Source organism: Pongo abelii, chromosome 6 (genome assembly GCF_028885655.2).
Source record: "Pongo abelii isolate AG06213 chromosome 6, NHGRI_mPonAbe1-v2.0_pri, whole genome shotgun sequence".
Lineage (NCBI taxonomy): Eukaryota > Metazoa > Chordata > Mammalia > Primates > Hominidae > Pongo > Pongo abelii.
Genome location: NC_071991.2, coordinates 73,562,480 through 73,582,585, shown reverse-complemented (window position 1 = coordinate 73,582,585; position 20,106 = coordinate 73,562,480). Strand labels below are relative to the sequence as shown.

Genomic DNA, 20,106 nt, shown 5'->3' with positions numbered 1-20,106 from the left:
CAAATTATAATTTTCATTTTATTTCAAGGAGAATATTATGAGACTTTAGCTTCCAACAAAGAATTCATATTAAATAGCAAATGTGAACCTAAGTACTCAACATGACCATATAATCTAGAATGGAGAAAACAATACTTCAAATTCCCCTGCAAAGTATATTTTTATCCATTGATTTAAAGGATAAATTGTTTGTCTATTGTAATAGACTACTATATATCTTTCTACCTTACTTTTCAGGATCCAAAAAGTAACCAGACTTGGCAAATATACAGAAGCAAAGCACATATTCACCTTGGTTTAAGAGGGTGTCAGGTAGTCATGTATTTTGGAAGTGTTTTTCTCAAAATTAAATTTGTACGGTAGATTGATATTACAGGGGAAGTATAATACAAACATTAATATAAGTATAGATTAGGATTAAGGCATAAAGTAGGTTCTCAATTTGACAAAGGCTGCTCAGTTATCTCTCTTTTTCTCAAACTCTATTTCCTGAAACCTAAGTCTGACTGGTAGTGACAATTTATTCCACTGGTTCTCTGATATTTTGTTTCCTGTCTGGAAACCTGTGCTGAGGCTGGTGTGTGTGTTTTCCTCCTCAGCTCTTCTAGTGAAGAAAGTTGTCTCGGTACTTTGAAAGGTATAAGTTTGAGACAAACTTGCTTTGTGGAGGACTCGTGCTCCGCGGAAGCTATCTTGATTCACCTTGAGCCTTTTGGCGGGGAGATTAGCACCATGAAGGCAATTATGCCACTCTCAAAACAACCCATACTTTCTCAAATTTCCTCCTTGAGGAAACTGAGTCATTTTCTGTAAAAGAATCTTCTTTATATAGACTAAAATTAAACATATATTTATGCTAATGATATGATTGTGTTCAAGTGGTACGATATTTGGATCATGCTTCCTTCAACAATTTTTAGTTTTCTTCGAAGTGATATTTTCTAAATGTTAAAATGTTCACCAAAGTACATAGGTGTTAATGGTAAATTCAAAGAAAAATGTTAAGGTAGTAAAGTCATAGAATTTTGAAGCAATTCCTCACTGTTTTTAAAAAAGGGAGCTGACATTTTCATCATATTTTTGGAAGAAATATAGGAAGGAACATGATTTACATATGAATGAAAATGTCCATAATATGTTAGGTTTTTGTATCCTTTAAAACATGGTCTTAAGGTAAGTTATTTCCAAATGAGGGAAATAACTCACATTCATGAATTTTTTAAATTTATTAAACATTTATTTCTTGAACCTGGTAGGTCTAGTGTTAGGATACTAAGGATACAATGATGAACAAAAGGATTCTCTTGTCATTCTAGAACTCACAGTCCACTAGGGAGACAGACATTAATCAAATGTTCATAAAAAAGTGCATGGGAAATTGCAATTGTAATAAGTATTATCAGAGAGTAGCATATGATATCAAAACAGAGTACAATAGAGGTATTTAACCTGGTTCAGGGTGTTAGTGGAGACTTCTTGATGAAATAAGAGTATAAACTAATAGAAAGTCTGAGTAGAGGTTAACTTGGAAAAAAGAGGGCTGCCTTCCAATCAGGTAATACTTGCCTTGGAAATTCTTCCAAATTTGATATTCTATAAGTCCTTTTACAAGAGTCATACACAAAAATTATCATTCTCTATTTTATCTATATGTCATCCGTAACATCTATATCTATACATAATAACATCTACAATGTTATGATTTTCTATCTGTAATATTCTATGTAAAATTCAGAGTTAGTACTGTATTTTGGATGAGTAAATATGTTTATTCAATCATATTATTTAATTACATTGAATTATTTAGACAACTTTAGTAGCTATTAAACTCCATATATGAGTAAAAGTTTTGGCATAAAAATGATATTGAAATAGAAAAATTTATGTTTCTCCTACGCTTAGAGGATATCATAAATTATAGGAAATACCATTCTCAGGAAATAATATATAACATTCAGATACCAAATAATAATTCAAAAATAACACTTAAAAATCACATCCTATCTGTTAGTTAGCAGAGATACAAAAGCAAATTCTATAGTAACAAACTCCAATCATAAAGACTGTGTGAGTTATAAAGCCACAAGTGTCAAGGCAAACACCATGTTAGTGTAAGAGAGGCTACTTGTGTAGGGTGACATGGATCCAAAGGTTCCAGCTCAATACAAGTTGATGGGGTCCAGAATGACAACCAAAATCTGTGAGAGTAATACAGAAGGTGGGAATAGAAATATTGTCCACAGAATTTGCAGCCTGAAAACATTCAAGTATTTGGATTGGGCATAATTACAGTCCTAACAGAATGGCTTCACGTACTTCCTATGGAAGCATGCATTTACAGTGTTCTGATTCATTAAATAAGAAGCTAATAATTTATGTAAATAAAATAGACACCTCAGTCTGTACAGTTAAAGGAAGGGTGCATTACTTCAAGAGCAATTCTCTGTCATTTCCCACCGAAAAATAGGACAGCTTTATTTCAGGCTGGTGATTTTAAAATACTGTTGTTTGGTCTTAGCAATCGAATTTTAAACAATGAAAGAGAACTAAAATAAAATATGAGGCAGATGTGTAATGTATACAACAAATTGTACACAACAAATAAGAACAAAGCTACTCTGGTCTGAAGAAGTTAGGACTCTTGAGTTCAGCTTGTAGCTTCACAGTTATTTTCTTCCTAAATCTTCCACCAAGTAACCTCAAGTATTATTTGCAAATTAGTTTAAAAATAATTGCTGTGAATTAGTTTAAAAAACAACAAGATTTCCTAATGCTAACTATAAACTCTGGAATTAATTTTTCAGTATAAAATTCTACTTATAAACACTGACCTGTGTAAAGGGTCCTGTGAGATGTCTAAAACCTTACTAAAAAATAATAATTATACTTTAAACAATAATTTAAGCCAAATAGCTGAAATTCTTCAGGAGAAGATTCTATGATGAAGTCTATGGCTTCAGAGATGGCCCTTAAGCCTTCATTTAAGTCACTTATCTGGATACTAACTTTTATCTTGCAACTAAAGGGCATCTCATGCTATAAGGTTTTTTTTTAGAATACACTGTTGAAATAATAAATATATTCCTCAGAGTTATTGACCTCTGCTTAAACTTAAATGAATGAACTTTTCAAGAATATAAACTTGTTCTTAAACTTTTTAGGAAACACCTTAAAGAGAATTTAAAATAGGAAAAAAATAGTAGAATTGCATTTTGATTATATAGATGTATATTTAAATTTACCATATAAGAAACATTTCTAACAAAGGACATACACGTTACTGTGAAATGCTGTCATCTTCAAGATATGTGAATATTATAATCTAGTAAATTTACACATCTAAGGTACTCTAAAACCAAGTATATCATTTTATACATCACAGAATACATCTATTACTAACTAGATTAATTCTTATAATCTAGTAAAGCCAGTAATAACATACTACAAAGTCTACAAATTATAATTTAAAATAAAGCTCAGGAAGTTTAAGTGACTTGCTCAGTTGTTCGTCAGCCAGAAAATGGCAGAGGTGAGATTAACATCTAGTCTTTGTTTTAGATTAGTTGTTGGGGTATCCAGTCAGAATAGTAAAGTTAGGGTTAACCATAAGTAGACACCATCATGTTTTGTCACTATAATAGAAAAGTAGTGGGCTTGGAGTCAGAAAATTCTAGGTTAGAATTCTTCCTTTGCCACTGACTAGCTTTAGTCTCTGTTTTCCTCATCTAGAAATCAAGGTTAGCAATAATCATAGTGTCACCGCTAGAACAAATGAGAAAATATTTGTGCACAGGACCTGGCATGCAGCAGGTTCATGTACCATGACATATGGTAGCTGTTCCTATGATCTAGAGCATTACTATCAGTACATAAACGTTTTTAAGAAAGTTTTATAATATATGATACGTACAACTAATTAGGATATCTCTATTTTACTTACTCCATGACAATTCAATAAATATTTTTGTAGCAATTTATTTCATAAAACTCACAGAAATGATTTTGTTTTCTGGTCTATTTTTCCCAACAACTCAATAATTAGGTTTCTAATGGTAGTCAGAAAAGTTTTCAGTTTGAGATTTAAAAATGTGCAGCTATATAAAAGTATGAATGAAGGTAGTTAAGGAGTTTGGTCACTCTTAACCACCTGCTATTACCTACTGTTTCCCAGAGTCTCATTTTGTTGCATCTCTTGGCTATCTTCTAAGCTTGACTCCAGTTTATCAGTGATTTCATTTTGGACTTTTTTACAATGTTACTCTTTTGGAATGTCATTTCCAATAATTGGTGTTTGCCTCCATACGTTAGAAGCAAGGGTGAAAAGTAGCCCAACTCTATGTTTTTCCCCGGCCACCAGAAGCCACAGTTGGGCCTGTGGGACCACCACTTTCTATGGGAAATGAACACGATTCAGATATAGTACCATTCATTTTTATTCCTGTCACATGTCAGCCACTAAAATTCAAGTGCTATTCTATCTCCATTGTAGAGTTTCCAACTTAAACAGATGACCAAGATTATTCAGACACAGGTTAGAATACCAATGAAAGTGCTTAAACAAGTGATGCTACCTTGCAGAGAGAGTAGCTGACTGTGATCTCACCAAACAATATAAGGTAGTGGTGAAGCTTTTATAATTTTGAAAGATTGTTCATCACACTGCTCACAAGGTTTGTTAAATACAATTCATACCAATCAGAAAAGACAGCTGGGTTTCTGGTTCACCTCTTGGATGAACAATGTAATTCTGAATATAGCCATGATACTTGAATTAAAATATGCAATATGCTTCCTATTCCAACATTTTTAACCTAAATGTAATAGCATATTATACTCCATCTCCTACAAATATAAATTCATTTATATGTCTATCAAGAGATCAGGAGTTCAAAATATAATTTGGAAGACAATTCCACATAAACGTAGCATATCTCTTTCATATTGTAATGATGTGATGAGTCTAGAATAGAAGCCTAAGGTAAAGAATTGAATATTAACTTGCTACATGGCAGAATTCTTACCTAGACTGTCTCATTTAATCTCAGCAATAATCCTGCAGCCAGATATTATTCTTCGTGTTTTACAATGAGAAAACCAAGACCCAGTAAAGTGAGTAAATTTCTCATAATCTCATAGGTAACATTTGAATGAAATGAGATATTAAATCAGCTGTATCTGACTTTAAGTTTCATAGATCTTTCATCACAGAATTATGTCTCCTGTTCATCTCTTGCTGACCATAATACACTTTAACTAAAGGACAATATTGGCAAAAACAGATAGTATACCAAGAATAGTCAGGATAACGAGAGTCTAGAATGTATTAAAACCTGAGAGTGTTTAACCTAAAACTGGTTATTGATTCATTTATCCAATTTTCATTTAATGAGCACCAAACATGCACCAGTCCCTATGCCAGATCCTAGGCTTCAAAAAATTATCAAGATATAATCTGCATCCTCAATAGCCAACTTAGTATTGAGAAAGAAAAACAAGCAAATACTGACTTCCATATAGTGTCAGTTTTATGCAATAAGGTGCTGTGAAAAGACAAAATTGAGTATCTAATCTGTCTTGATTGGGGTGAAACAGAATGACCTGACCAATGAAGTATTAACTGAACTCATATTATAGGACCTGAGGAAATTAAACTGTCAAATGAGAAAAGATGAAGGGAGAGGAATTTATTGACAGATAATATGGAAAACTAAACAGAGTAATTGGTCCAAAGATAGTAGGTTAGGACATTGTGGTAAGTGATACTGAAAAGTAGGTGGAAACAGATTCTGAAAGACAAGCTAAATAGTTTGGGCTTCATCTTGAATATGGTGATAAACCAACGATATTTTTCAATTTGGTGAGGTAACATGAAGAAATCCACATTTTAGAGAAAACCACTGGAAGCAATATAAATAAAAGATTGAAGCGGACATGACTTAGGGGGGCCTAGGGAGGTAGGAGGCTATTGCAGTGATCCATGGTAAATGATAATGAAGGACAGAAATAAGTTTAAGTGTAGTTTTGGTATTTGCTAAATGGGTAAAGAGTGTGATATAATGTGAGGAGTTTAGGAAGACTTCTAGATTTCTGCGTTGAGTTATTTGAGGAATGCTGAGGTGAGATTCTAGGCTAAGAAACACAGTAAAACCTGGTTTGGTGGGGAGGATGTTGAGTCTAGCCACAAAATAGATACATTGTATTGGGATACTGTGTAGGACAAAGCTCTATGAATGTTTGTAGGCAACTGGAAATAATGGATTGGCAACATGGTTGGAAATTAAACCCATAAATGAGAGTAAAATTGCCAATGGATAATATGGGGTTTTAAAGGTTTACTATAGAAAAAATAAGTACACTTCTCATGTGACTTCATTAAGCATATTTAGGACAAAAATATAGCTGGAAGATATAAGGAAGTCAATTCTAATTCATTATAAAGAACTCTTAAAATTTTTGTTTTATTTTACTTTAAGTTCTAGGATGCATGTGCAGAACGTGCAGGTTTGTTGCATAGGTATACATGTGCCATGGTGGTTTGCTGCACCCATCAACCCATCATCTAGGTTTTAAGCCCTGCATGGATTAGGTATTTGTCATAATGCTCTCCCTCGCCTATCCCCCTCCCCCCGACAGGCCCTGCCAAATCATGAGTGAACTCCCATTCACAATTGCTACAGAGAGAATAAAATACCTAGAAATACAACTTACAAGGGACAGAAAACATGTTTTAAAACATGATGGGGCTACCTGGGAAAGTAAATTTTTAATTTACGGATGTCAAACCAGGGTGTTCCAATATCTTACAGGGCACGGTTTTCAAACTTGTATACTTATAGGCATGCAGCATAAATGACTGAATAGAGTAATTACTAATATAATATAGAAAGAACATATCTATAATGAAACATGAGTTCAGTTCTAACTGATTATGGCCACGAGAGAATATGGATTCACTATTATAGTTTCAATTAGAAGCCCAAGAAAACTGGAAATAGGAATTCTGTGGGGAATATCAAACCTTTAAATAGTGGCAATGGATTCAATATCTTTGAATTTGGCAAGGCCAAATTGATTGCTATCTCCTTGAATTTAATAATGGATTTTGATGACTTTCCCTAATGTAAGATTTATGGTTCTTTCAACATATGAGCTCGAAGTAAATATTGTAATTCTCATTGTTTTAATATATAACTTAATGTTTTCCCATGTTTAAATTTAATTGTATTATTTGCCATTGGCCAACCTGTCTTTGGCCTAAAATCCTCCAAAACCTCATTGCATTACATTTTCTATACCTGGAATAACCTCTCCACTTTATTCAGACCGTCAACTACCCATTAACTCTGTAAGGCTTAACTCATGCCCAGACGTCTTCACAAAACAATTCTCATTTATTTTTAACTCTGCAATGATTTTTCATGCTTTTATATGGTTTCATATTTTACAACTAAAACCTTCTTCACGCTACTGATGACTTACATACACAATTTTATGTGCTACATAGTATTTTGTATAATATGTAATATGGAGTAAATATTTCTTGAATGAGTATCAAGACAAATATGAGAGATTATATTGATAAACATTTTATATCAAGACCCAAGCAGGAGGCATCTAGAATTCTTGTTCTTGAGCTGTTTATTAGACTCCAAAAGATAATAATAATTGTTGATATTTTATAGTTTATAAATTGCTTTCAAATGTCTTCTCATTTATCCTCAGAAAAACTCGTCATGATGAGAGAAGCAAGTGTTATCATTAACCGCCTACCTAGTTAAAGATCTATGTGCAGAAAATGCAAGAACCTGTCCAATAAGAAGAACCTGTTCATATTGAATGTCACACAGTTTCCATCCTTAGGCACCTTCCTAGAAACTGAACAAATTTCCTCCATTAAAAACAATACCAATTAAATACTAATTAAATTAAATAGGCACTGTACATTGCCATCTTTTAATAAACTGCTCAAGTGTCTGATACTTAGTTCTTCAACTATATGTTAATTAAACAACTGCCCCAGTTGATCTGGAAGCTGTTGACTGTTTTTACTGTATAATTATAATCATTATATTAGCCTTCTATAGACTCTGACACTTAATATTGTGGATCTGCTGGCTTGTCTGATTCTGTACGATTTCATTCTTTCCAAAATCGCAATTTGTTGAATGTAGGTATGTATCTAAATATGATATGATTATTTCTTTGTAAAATAGTTTCATAAAAATTTACAGATCAGAAAAGAATACAACCTGCCACAGATAACACAGGTCTGATTTTTAGATCAGAAAATATGATCGTGGTAGATAGGAGCTTGTTGGTTGTGGAGAATTTAAATAGTGAATCTAAGCAGTGAAGTTTTTTTCATGCTTTCAAATTGCATGAGTTGGCAAATACAATACGGTATTTCATTTCAGCTTTCATATAATTTATTCACTGCTGCAAGGAGACAAGACCCTCTAGGGAATGTCCCAAATCTATGTAATGTTACCTCTTACTATATTTTCCATTTAGCTACAGCTGACAGATGTGACAAAATTGCAAGTAGCCAGGCAACTTCCCCAACTGGGCCTACAGAAGCAATTCCCACAGCTGCACAGAAGAAAGACTGCAAATTATTCCACACTCAGGTTAAATTATTTCAAGTTAATTTGCACTTGAAGTTCTCTCTCCAAAGACACCTTTATTCCTCAACGTATCACAGAGCTGTTCTGGGCTGATTCTATTTAGGTTAAAAACAACACTTCAAATTGGAAATCATCCAACATTGAAAGGAAGTACAGAGATTAGGGAATCTGCTGATTTCAGAAATGGTAATGTGAAAGGAGAGCAATGTTAATTATAGAAACTAACAGTTCTCATCATTTTAAATAGTTACGTAGAAGTGGAGAATCAGATTAGGTTTTGGATCAGCTGTGTAGCACAACTTTATTTCTTATTCTTTATAAAAATGATTTAAACTATAAGCATATTTGTATGTAGGTGCCTTGAAATGTCACTGATTTTTTTTTTTTTTTTTTGCATTCACAGTGCCAAGGTACTTTAACATTGCCAAGAGGCCGATAACTAATTAAGAGCCAGGAAAGTCCAAATACAGCACTTTTTTTGTAAGAAAATAAATGAACCACCCTCATACAAATAAGATAGTATGACTTCTATGTTCAGTTTAGTTAGATGTTGACCGTGAGGCACGGAATTCCAGCTTCAATTTAAATACTACAGACTCATTCTTTGAAAAGCAGTGTCTTCATTTTTTAAAAAATTATGACCCAGGGCCACAAAGAAGAGAAAATGAGGTATATAAATATATTTTAAAGTAAAATTTAAGCCCCTATTGTCCTAGAATTGCTCCAATTTATATGATACTTTTTATTTCTTCTCCTTCATAAAACTAGGAAAATCTCATTAGAAAATGCCTTTATAGTAAAAAGTACTAATTTAAGCTTTGTATCTTTCAGGGTATCCAGCTATTTATTAGCCTTGATTATTAATTTTCTTATCAGTTTGTTTGGGGTTTTCTGATTTTATGACTACAAAATGCTTAGTTCTATATACTCAAAATATAACATAAATCATAAGTAAAACAAGCATAATGCAGAAATCATTCTTTAAAATTGAGCAAGAGTTACCCTAAAAGTTAATTATGGTGATGAAAATGTGTCCTAAATAAATAAATAAATGTTGCATATACATTTTTTAAGTTGTCTTCAAACTCACACAATTATAGAACATGCCAGTTTTGCTATTTAATAGCAGCACTTCTCCAGGGTGAAATCTTCGGCTTTCCACCTACATAACTGAAGTGTGACAGCTATCACATATCCGACTTCTTGAATCTCATGTAAGTAGAGTGTGCTATAAAGCGACTATAATTTGCATTGATGGAAATCTCAGGGCAAGGAACTGAAAGTGTACACATAGATGGTTGCTCTGTCCCAATATGTCTTGTCTTACCCTGGATGAAATCTAAAATGAAATCTTTTCACTTATTTAAAAGCAGAGTCAGAATCAGAATAGTGTGTAAGAAGAATATTCTTAAAGTTATTTGGTAATAGTATTAGTTTAAAATTGTATGTACAGTTATATTTATTTTCATTGTTTGTAATTATTAAAGATTTACTATTTTCATAAAGTGACTACTGTCTGAAAACGACAAAGCATACAACCTGCTAAAGCTATGGGACTTTATTTGCAGGTGGACTCTTATGGCTGAAGATCAGCCATAAGATACTTCTTGTTAGATAAATTTCTAGCAGGCTTCCAACTCAGGGGATAAAAGGAGGAAAATTAACTAAATAATGTACACTCTTATTCTACAATAATAGTACAATAACATAGTTAAGGGCACTCATCTCAAATACATCCCACCATATGATACTCGAAAGATTATAACTTTTGAAAAGTTGTTGACTTTTATGTAATTCTATTTTTCCCTCCTAAAAATATCCACTTAATAAGAAAAAAGATATTCAAGTCTAATGCAAAAATTATTAACTCAAATGAACAATTAATAAATATATTGACTTCAGTGAAAAAAATACTTAATATATAACAAAATGACAGGATCTTTACATGTAAAATCTTCATTGAAAATTATGGATAAAATTGTAGTTGGAGTGTTTTCATGTTTTGTTCATTTACATGTAGTCCTTCTGAAAGTAGATGAAGAACTAAATCATCCCTCACAATCATGTCTAAAAATTGTAACAATTTGTTTTGATCTTAATTAAAATCACATGTCAGGATTGTTGAGTTCTGGAATTTATTGCTCTTGCTCTTATTGCCTTATCTATCTAATAAATTATTCCTGTATTCATGATTGCTCCACAGCCCAAGAAAAAATAATAAATTTCATCTCCATGTAATTCCAGCTTCATATTGCAAAAAATTGTTAATTTTAAAGAACTATCTGTATTTAAATGTATATATTTGAATAGATAATTTGGAAAGTCCTCTTTAAAGCAATGAGATATTTAATTTTATTAATTTTACAAGAAAACAAAAACTATCTTCCTTCTTTGTATACTAGTTTAAAAGAAAATGCTATTTGTAATTCCGACTACTTTTAAAAATAAGTTTTCATGATTTAAAATACTGAGATTTGCTTTAAAATTTCAATATGTAATATAATTTTTTTAGAGCTCTAGATGCATCTTTCAAGATGTGCACAATATTCAAACAACTAAAAACACAAGTGTGTCTGTGTGTGTGTGTTTTATGAGGGATGTTGCACACCAAGGCAGATCAGACTATGCAGCACATAGTAAATACATTTTCAGAGCTTTTATATACAATTCATTTTATATACAATTCATTTTATATACAATTCATTTGAAACAACACACGTATTTTCAATATGTAGATCTTTCTTTAACGATGTGAAAACCATTTGAAGATTGAAGCTCTTTGTAAATATCATTTTCCTTCATAGTTCTGCAATCCACTTGTGCCATCCTTGAATTTTTGTGTACCTTTTCTAAGCCATATACTTCACTATAATTTATTAAAAGAATATTCAAAAATAGAAAATAAATAAACATATTTAAACTTCTGAGATCTTTTTGCCTTAGCTACATTCTGCTTGGAAACTGATCGTTATGCAAAAATTGTGTTTTTTTCTAGCTTAGTGCTTTTCAAAATTTAGTGTTCAAATAAATAACCTGGGGTCTTGTTAAAATGCAGATTCTAATTTATAAGGTCTAGAACAGAAACTGACATTCAGCATTTCTAACAAGTGCCCAGGAGATGTAGATGTTGATCCTTAAGCCACATTTTGAGTTACAAAGCCCTAGCTGACATGTTCATATATTTTTTAATCTACTTCTCAAATGACTGTAAACCTTCCCTAAAGTTGCCTCATGTGATGAAAAATGGGCTATCACAAAATCCAGCTTCTCAATCAGTCTCTCTACCTCTCTAACTCTCTTTCCTCCCCTCTTTCCTAGGACAGGACTATGCCTGAGAACACTTTTTCGCCTGTAGATGATTTCTCATGTCAAGCCATTGGGTGTACCTTGTTGCCAGACCTCAACTCTGACCACAGTCCCAGTGTATTTCGTGAGTGTGAGGTCTGTTTCCAGCGTTTTAGTCTGTCTTCTACTTCCATAGAGCTTAGCAGTTAGGAGCATGTGCACTCAGAAAGTTTATGACTGTATTTAGTTTTCTATTGCTGTTTAACAAATCACCAGAGAAAAGGGTTAAAACAGCACCCATTTATTAGTTCATACTTCTAAAACCAGAAGTCTGGTATGATGTGGCTGGGTTCTCTGCTCAGGGTGTCACAGGGTTGAAATCAAAGCATTGGTTGGATTGAGTAGTTGTCTGAAGGGTCTGGCGAAAAATCCACGACCAAGCTCATTCAAATTGTTGACAGCATCAAGGTCCTTGCTACAGCATGACTGTGGTTTCTGTATTCTTGCTGTTTATCAGTAGGGGGTAACCCTCTGGTCTTTTCCAGTGATTTCCTCCATGTCAAGCCAGGAATAACACCTCAAATCCTTCTCATGGTTTAAATTTCTGATATCCTTTTCTGCCACCAACCTGAGAAAAGTTTCTTGCTTTAATGAGCTCATATGATGTTTTTGGGCAGGCCAACCTGGATAATCTTAAGATCTTAAGTCAATTGAATTGCAATTTTAATTGTTTCTACAAAAGTCCACTCACAGCAGCAGCTACATTACTGTTTGGTTGAATGAGAGCTGGGAATCTTGGGGAGTCATTTTAGAATTCTACCTGAGCAAATTAAATAATTATCTGTGTGTCAGTTCTTTCATCCGTAAATAAGGATAATATGAGTACCTATCTTTGTGAGAATCAAACTATTGTATGTAAAGTATTTAGAACACCACCTGACTCCTGCTAAGTACTCAATAGATATTAGCTATGATTATTAGTAGTAGTATTATGGTTGCTGACATCACTTACTTCCTCAGACTTCTTCCTGCTTCTTGTGCTAGGCTAGCTTAGTATAATTCTTTTAGCTTTTTAAGACAGAAACTTATAATCATGTCTTTGCTCAGTCTTCTGGAAACTCTCTGAAGAAGAAACTCTTTTAAACAACTCTCTGAGGCAACATGCTCAAAGCTAAGTGGCTCTTCTTTGAGAAAATACACACTCAGCTAGTCATTTTCTCTGGGCAAGATCAAGTTCTCTAAATGGCTCTTGCTTCAGATTCAGCCTTCCCGAGTGAGCCAGCATGTGTGTTGTTGCACACAACCACTCAAACTTCCTGGCAGTGTTCAAACTCTGCTGTTGAAGAAGCTAGAAAATATTTTTTTCCCAAACTGTCTTAATTTGTCTAATAACAGACATAGTAGCACATCTGCAAAGTATCAGAAATGGTCTAAAATGAACACACACACACAAACTATGCTTGTTATTTATTATTTCTTCTTTGCAGTTTGGGAATCTGAGGATCAGAGATTTTATTTCAGATCCTACCCAATAAGTGGCAGCATCAGAATTTAAACTTGAGTCAGTGTAGATCCAATGTCATAGCTTTGACATTGTATTTCCTCTCTCATTAATCACAATTCAGAAATTGCTATTCTTCTGGAATTAATATTTGTCTTTATCTTAAGATATTTGCCTTTCTTAAACTTTTACAAAATCTACTGCTATATAGTAGTGTAATGCCTGGCACAATATCTTAATGTGGTTGGCATTTAATACATTGTTGTTGAGAGAATATTAAAATTAAAATGTACAATGTGCTGTCTGACTGCACTTTGACATTCTCTTTCCTTTTGATTTAACATAAACCCATTATATATTTCTAATGCCCTGATCAAATAGACTTGGATGGACAACAGAACCTATTGAAATTCACTGAGCAAATTAACATGCTTCATATAGCTTATCATTTTTGAAAGAGGAGCAAAGCTAGAAGATCAGAGAAGCTTCAGTTAAAGACATCCCCTCTATCTAGTACAGTGAAGAAGGAAAAAGAATTTCTCACACTGAAACTGGAATTAATTCGGGTGTAATTGGCAACAGACACAGACTTGAGTTGAAAACAAAATAGGTTTCAGAATACATTAGATTATCACTTAATTAGTGGTATCTTTGAAGCATACACCAATCTTTATACTAATGCTATACACAGAGTAAGTATTTAATTGAAAGGAACAAAGCATTGAAAGTTCTCATTAGAGCTCTTTAATACAAGTGGGAAAATTTCTACCTACAACAAGTTATTTGACTTTCAATCAAACTTTAAAGCAAAACTACAAGCAATGAATCATGGTACACCATTACTCCTATTACAGGGCTGCCTGAAATCCAAAATCATCAGCATTTTCATATTGAATAGGGAGATGAAAAAGAATTAAAATACTATTAAAACATAATAGATAATAATACACTTTGGTATATATACTGAAATATTTCTTACTTTGATGGAATTATGATGTTTTCTTCCTGAGTCATGTACAAGGTATAATTTAAGTGACATAACCCTGTGGGGAAAAGGGATACAGGTGGAATATTGTCTTAAAACAATATCTCTCCTATTGTATTCCTCTGGTGGGCAAGGAGAAGAAGCAGGAAAGAGCCAGAAACTCTTTGGAGTCTGTGTGAATATGTTCAGTGCTGGGCAGTAGCTGTAGAAGGGTTTCATAAAGGAGCATTTTTACCAAGGGACCTTTTGAGAATATTTCTATTGATCTTATTCATCTTATTCACTAGAGTGAAGTTCGTAACCTGAGGCTAACCTGGGGTCCATGAATTCCATGTGAATGTATAGATTTGCTTCTTCTTCCCCAAAACTGCCTATAGCTTACAGTCTATTTATGGATTGTGACAAAGAAAAAGTTAAGAAACTATTCCTCTATATCTTCTGAGACATTTTAGGGCATAATTTGCCAAGTTGTGTGGTGGTTTGAGAATCATATGATGTGGCACCATAAAAAATCAAATAATTTAGCATACATCATTTAAACTAGGTCTCCAAAAAAAAGTGTACCCTCAGTGGTTGCTTCACATAATCCATGTTTAATGGCTGCACCATATTTGAAATGATAATCATTAGTTGTCACGTCAGAACTAAGTGCCTTTTAAAAATATATACTCCAAATACTATTACTGATATTAGTAAGTGATCAATTACTTATATATAGAGAGGAAGAATAAAAGTGCTGTTGGATTATGGCATATAATTTGAAAGTATCTGTCATTGTTAAACTAACAATTTGAGAACATTGTTTCAAATATCAGGAATTTGACCTTTAAACCTCAAGATGTAATGCACTAAATTTAATAAAAAGCCTCATTATAATTGTATTTGCTTAAAGAGAGTCCCAGAAACAGTTAAATAACTTAAAAGCATGCGTAAGTTACCTAGGTAAGGAAATATAATATACAAAACTCAAAACATGCCTATTATAAATTGCAATAATTTAATGTAAATGCATTATCCCATTTAAATAAGCAAGGCCTAGTTGCATCTTCTACTTCTGGAAGTTGACTCAGTAATAGCCACTTTCATTGGGTGTCAGAGTGATTCTAGGAATCATATTTCTCTGTGTCTTCTATTTGCTCTTCACTCTCCTTTCTGTCAGCCTCTTGCAGCCTATACCTCATTTCACACCTGCCACACGAAAGGACAGGGGAGTTCTCAAGTTGGAGGTGGAGGGATGTAGGATTATTTTTACCAAAGAGCAGTTTTTAGGTGTTACAATAAAATTTGTACTATATTTTAGCTATACTTCACCTAACTTGGTTTAGTGGGCAAATGATTCTTTAGCAGGGGAAAATGTTATTAGAGTATCACAATCCATTACAAATCAATGTTTGTAAATCAGCTCATAGGTGTATTAGAGATTGCCAAAATCTTTCATGTTTCAAAAATTCTATTTTCCATATTGTTCCAATATTGATGTTATTCAGTGTCTCAACACCTATCACAAAGAAGGCTTCCAGTTAGCCCTTAATGTAGGTTGTTTGAATAAAATCAGTGAGCATATAATATGTTACAACAATAATAAATTCATATAATTATCAATAATAGCATTTCTATTATAGTCTGTATGCTACACAAATGATTTGGATTATACTTTTGCTAATACACTGTGAAGCCACATTTATCTGGTTCTTATAAAATGTTTCAGAATTACAATAATTTTACATTTGAAAATTTATTCAAGAAAGTTTGCTATTCCATGTAAATAATATCTGAATGTTGTAATGTCAGACATCATATTTACATTAATATGTGCTGCTACAAAGGTACCATTTTGTAGTTTGTACACATATCTCTTATTGATACAGCTAGAGCCACATGTGTATTGTCCCATGTCAACCCAAGTGCTGTGGTCTTGTCTGTGAGTGCACACTACACATTTATAAAACTAAGTACTATTTTCATTCACATGCAAATGCCTACTTCAAGGAAATACACATTGAATTTGCAAGTGGCAAAAAAACACAATGAGTCTTAAGAAACTCAGAAAGTAAAGAAAAATAAGTGTTCATTTCCAAAAATATCATTTATGGTTTGGCAGCTACACAATCTACTTTTGTTCACAAGGCTAGTCTATTAAGGCAAGACACGTGTGTTTGTGGTCTCTAGGAACATCTATACTTATAATCTGTTAGTCTAGATTACTCTTTATATAATTTGCCACCACTTAGGTTTTTAAAATAGACTAAAAATTTTAACAAGGTGCTTTTTTTTTTTAGAAATTATCAACTGCCTAGCAAGAACACATTTGCTTCTTAAATCATGGTATATCCACAAACCAGTTGAACTAATAGAAAATAGAGGAAATGTGTTCTAATCATTTTCAAAGGTTAAGCCCATGCTTAACAGAAAATCATTAAAGTACATTTATCAGAGTCTAAAGAATGAATGACTTACTGGCAAATGAGTCGTTAGTCATCTTCTTGTCATTATCTGAACTCTGCAGATACCAAACAATCCACTCAGCTCTGATTCAGGGTTTTTCAGCTTGTCATTTGTATTATCATTGATGTAATTTTTCCTTCTTTCTTTTTAAAAACATGAACTGAAGCGGTAAACTAAGGAGTAGTCTAGAGAAAACTTTTTCCACAAAATATTCAACTGGCTTAAATATAAAAAGGAATGAGTTTCCAAAATGATTTAACCATTAAACTAAGGGGTAATATTGAATTTAGAAAATGAGATATTCCTTTCTGTCCCTGAGTGCAAAGCAACCACTTTCAAGTAGGCCTCTGAATTCTCTTATTTAGTCATAATACCAGTAATATCTCTTATTCCTTCCATTGCTTTTCTTTAAATTTAATCCCAAGTAGCTGTAAATCACAGCAGTCACAGTGGGAAGGTAATCACAGTATTTGTCTTTGCAAGATATTTTTGCCCTTCTGGTTTGATTGCTGCCTCTTAGTTATGGAGCTATTAATTTTTTACAGAGCTTCTGTTTACCACGGCATCCTGCCTGGTATGCCAAGTGTGTTGGTTGCTTGCTGAACCTGTATGTATAACTCTGTTGGATTTAGGAATCATGGAAAACCCTGAGCATTTATTGTTAAGGGGAGCCCCAACTGACTTTTGTTTTGCCATTTGTTAGCTAAAATCAATACCTTCTATCATTATAATCTCTGAAAAACCTTGATGTGTGTGCCTGGCAGGCAAAACCATCAGAGAGCCTAAGATCCTCCCCAGACAGGGGAGAAAACTTATTTTTATTTTTAATTAATATAAAATGCACATCCAAACCAGCAGCTTCAAGACTCAAAGGAATCTGTTCTAAAGCCTTCAGCAGTGTGCAGTACACTCTCGTTTCCATATCTGCATCCTTCAATGCTTATTTGATATTCCTTTGAAATTCATTCGGCTTGAGCCAAAATAACTCTGGAAAGTGAAAGAAGCTTATACAAACAAACAATTTTATTCAAGGATCTCTATCTTTTCTACTTTCTTTTTTGTTTGTTTAACACACTGTCAAAAGTTTGAATATGCATCTCTTATCTCTTTGCTGTCCATTTCTTAAACCTTACAAAATATGCCAGTGAGTCAGCTGAGGAACACTAACGTGTCAAACCAAATATTCCTTGCAATTTTGTCCCTTAATAGTCTTTTGCACTCAACTTCTCTAACCTGAAGAGCATCCTGGCTTCTCTCCCTAGTTATGCCTTATTAATCTTCAAAATACCCAGCTTAAAGCCTAGAGTTAAAGCTAGCTAAGCAAATATTTTATGTATTGCAGATAAAATGTAGAGAGAAGGTTTATATTTTAATAATGTTAAACTTTTATAATTATTCCTTTAATTCATGTAGAATTACTTGTTATAATCAGTAACAACTTTATAATTATAGGTATTTAAAAATAGAATTAGTTTTTAAAAAATATAAAATGGATTTTGTTCATGTTTTTCGTAGGTTTGAGAAAGTTTCCGTATGTTTGTAAAACAAAATAACCATCAATGAGTAGAAACCATAATTATTTATCGCTTGCTTTTTAATATATTTGCCAAAAGAACAACATCTCTGCACAAAGAACTTCTAATAAAATCAATAGAAAATTAGCAACTTGAGAGAACAAAGTACAAGTCAACATAAAACTGTATGACCTTGAAAATAAATCACTTAATCTTTCAGGAATTAGGTTTTCTCTGCTGTAACATGGAAATTTTTGAGTAGATTATCTTTAAATTCCACCCTAGCTCTGAATTGCTATGACATTATTTTCTCCACTCACTCTAGCTCAAGGGTGTCTGCCTTCTCTTAATTCAAAAGTTTTGGACCATTCAGCTGACAATGCTCTGCTATGTCTCATTTCTTATATTATGATCCAATATGCCAAATTCTAATATGCTATTTTCACAATTATTATCAAATAGTTATTATAGACCAATACTAAGTCCTTAAAGAATTTAGATGTAAAGAGTAAAATTTAATGTGACTACCAAATGTTTAGACACTGTATATGGGCAAATAAGGCATATCAACATACGAAATATAATACACATTACAGCACTACATGGTCAATACCACAGGAGTGGTTTAGAAAATAATTATAAGGAAAATTTAGAAAAGGGAAGACATTGAATAACCTTGATTTATTTTGAAACATGACACACTGGAAACTGAAAAAATAAAAATGAATAAAATATAATCTTGCTCTTACAGAAATCACTAGTATAATCTGAGCTAAGCTATGAACAAGACAAGGCTATCGAGTTTCTTAACAGTTGTTTTCTGAATATTTAGGGTCTGGCTTTGTTGTGAGCTCTCTGCCCATGCTGTATACATTCAATACAACATTTATCTTGATATTCCCCATAGTGCCTTCTAACTAGTAGGTACCCAATGGATATCCCTTAAGTGATTAATTCTCTTAAGCACATGAATTTATACGAAGAAATATCCTACTATACTCAGATCAGCCTGAGATAATAAAAATCTACTGGCGTGATTTACACACCACTGAGTGTCAGGGCTGCTATGCTTTCTAACTTACCAGTCTCATAATTTGGCCTGGTAAATGAGTTATGGGGAGTTGAATCACTTATGAATCAGGTTTGCTTCTGTGGCCATAACTCATGAAGATAATGGAAGGAACCAGGAGTCCCTTCTCCACCCATCTCCAACAGCTGTCTGTTTTGGTTTATATTTCAGTCAATACCTGATACATTATTTTAAAAAATACAATAACGCCTTAACAGACACATATGTAGTCGTTTAACTTAACTTTGATTATGGCATATGAAACACCTAGAAGAAGCCAGTGCTTGAAAATTAGAGAAAATGGTTTCTTTATCAACAGAAAAATAAATACTTATATTTAGAAGGTAAATCATGACTAGGAAGCCATAGAGAATACAGCAAGTTTGTTTGTCAAGAAATGTAGAATTTCCTGCTAGTTAAAGCCTGCTAGCTTTCCATCTGAGATAAAAGCAGAAAGTACTCCGGCTTCCAAATGGGATCAGTGCCAACATGCATTCCTGCTTGCACACAACTTCATGTAAGCAGGCTTGCTGACTGCTAACTCTTAAAAGGTTGGATCAAATATATGGCTACTACCTACTTCTTTAATGTAATTATCTCAAGAATCTTGTGACTTTTTAATACTGATTTTTACAATCTGATGTTATTGGAAACACAAATGATAGAATAAATGCTATTTTTTT

The 20,106-nt window shown here is 33.0% G+C and overlaps 1 protein-coding gene and 1 long non-coding RNA gene across 2 annotated transcripts in view; one reads left to right on the top strand and one right to left on the bottom strand.

Moving 5' to 3' along the window:
* THSD7A (thrombospondin type 1 domain containing 7A) overlaps positions 1–20,106 on the bottom strand; it is a 481,161-nt gene that overhangs the window by 332,768 nt on the left and 128,287 nt on the right. The window lies entirely within an intron of this gene.
* Positions 1,322–7,972, top strand: LOC129060383 (uncharacterized). Its single transcript, XR_008527059.1, has 3 exons — positions 1,322–1,555; positions 5,046–5,109; positions 7,723–7,972. It is a non-coding gene; the product is annotated as an uncharacterized LOC129060383 (long non-coding RNA).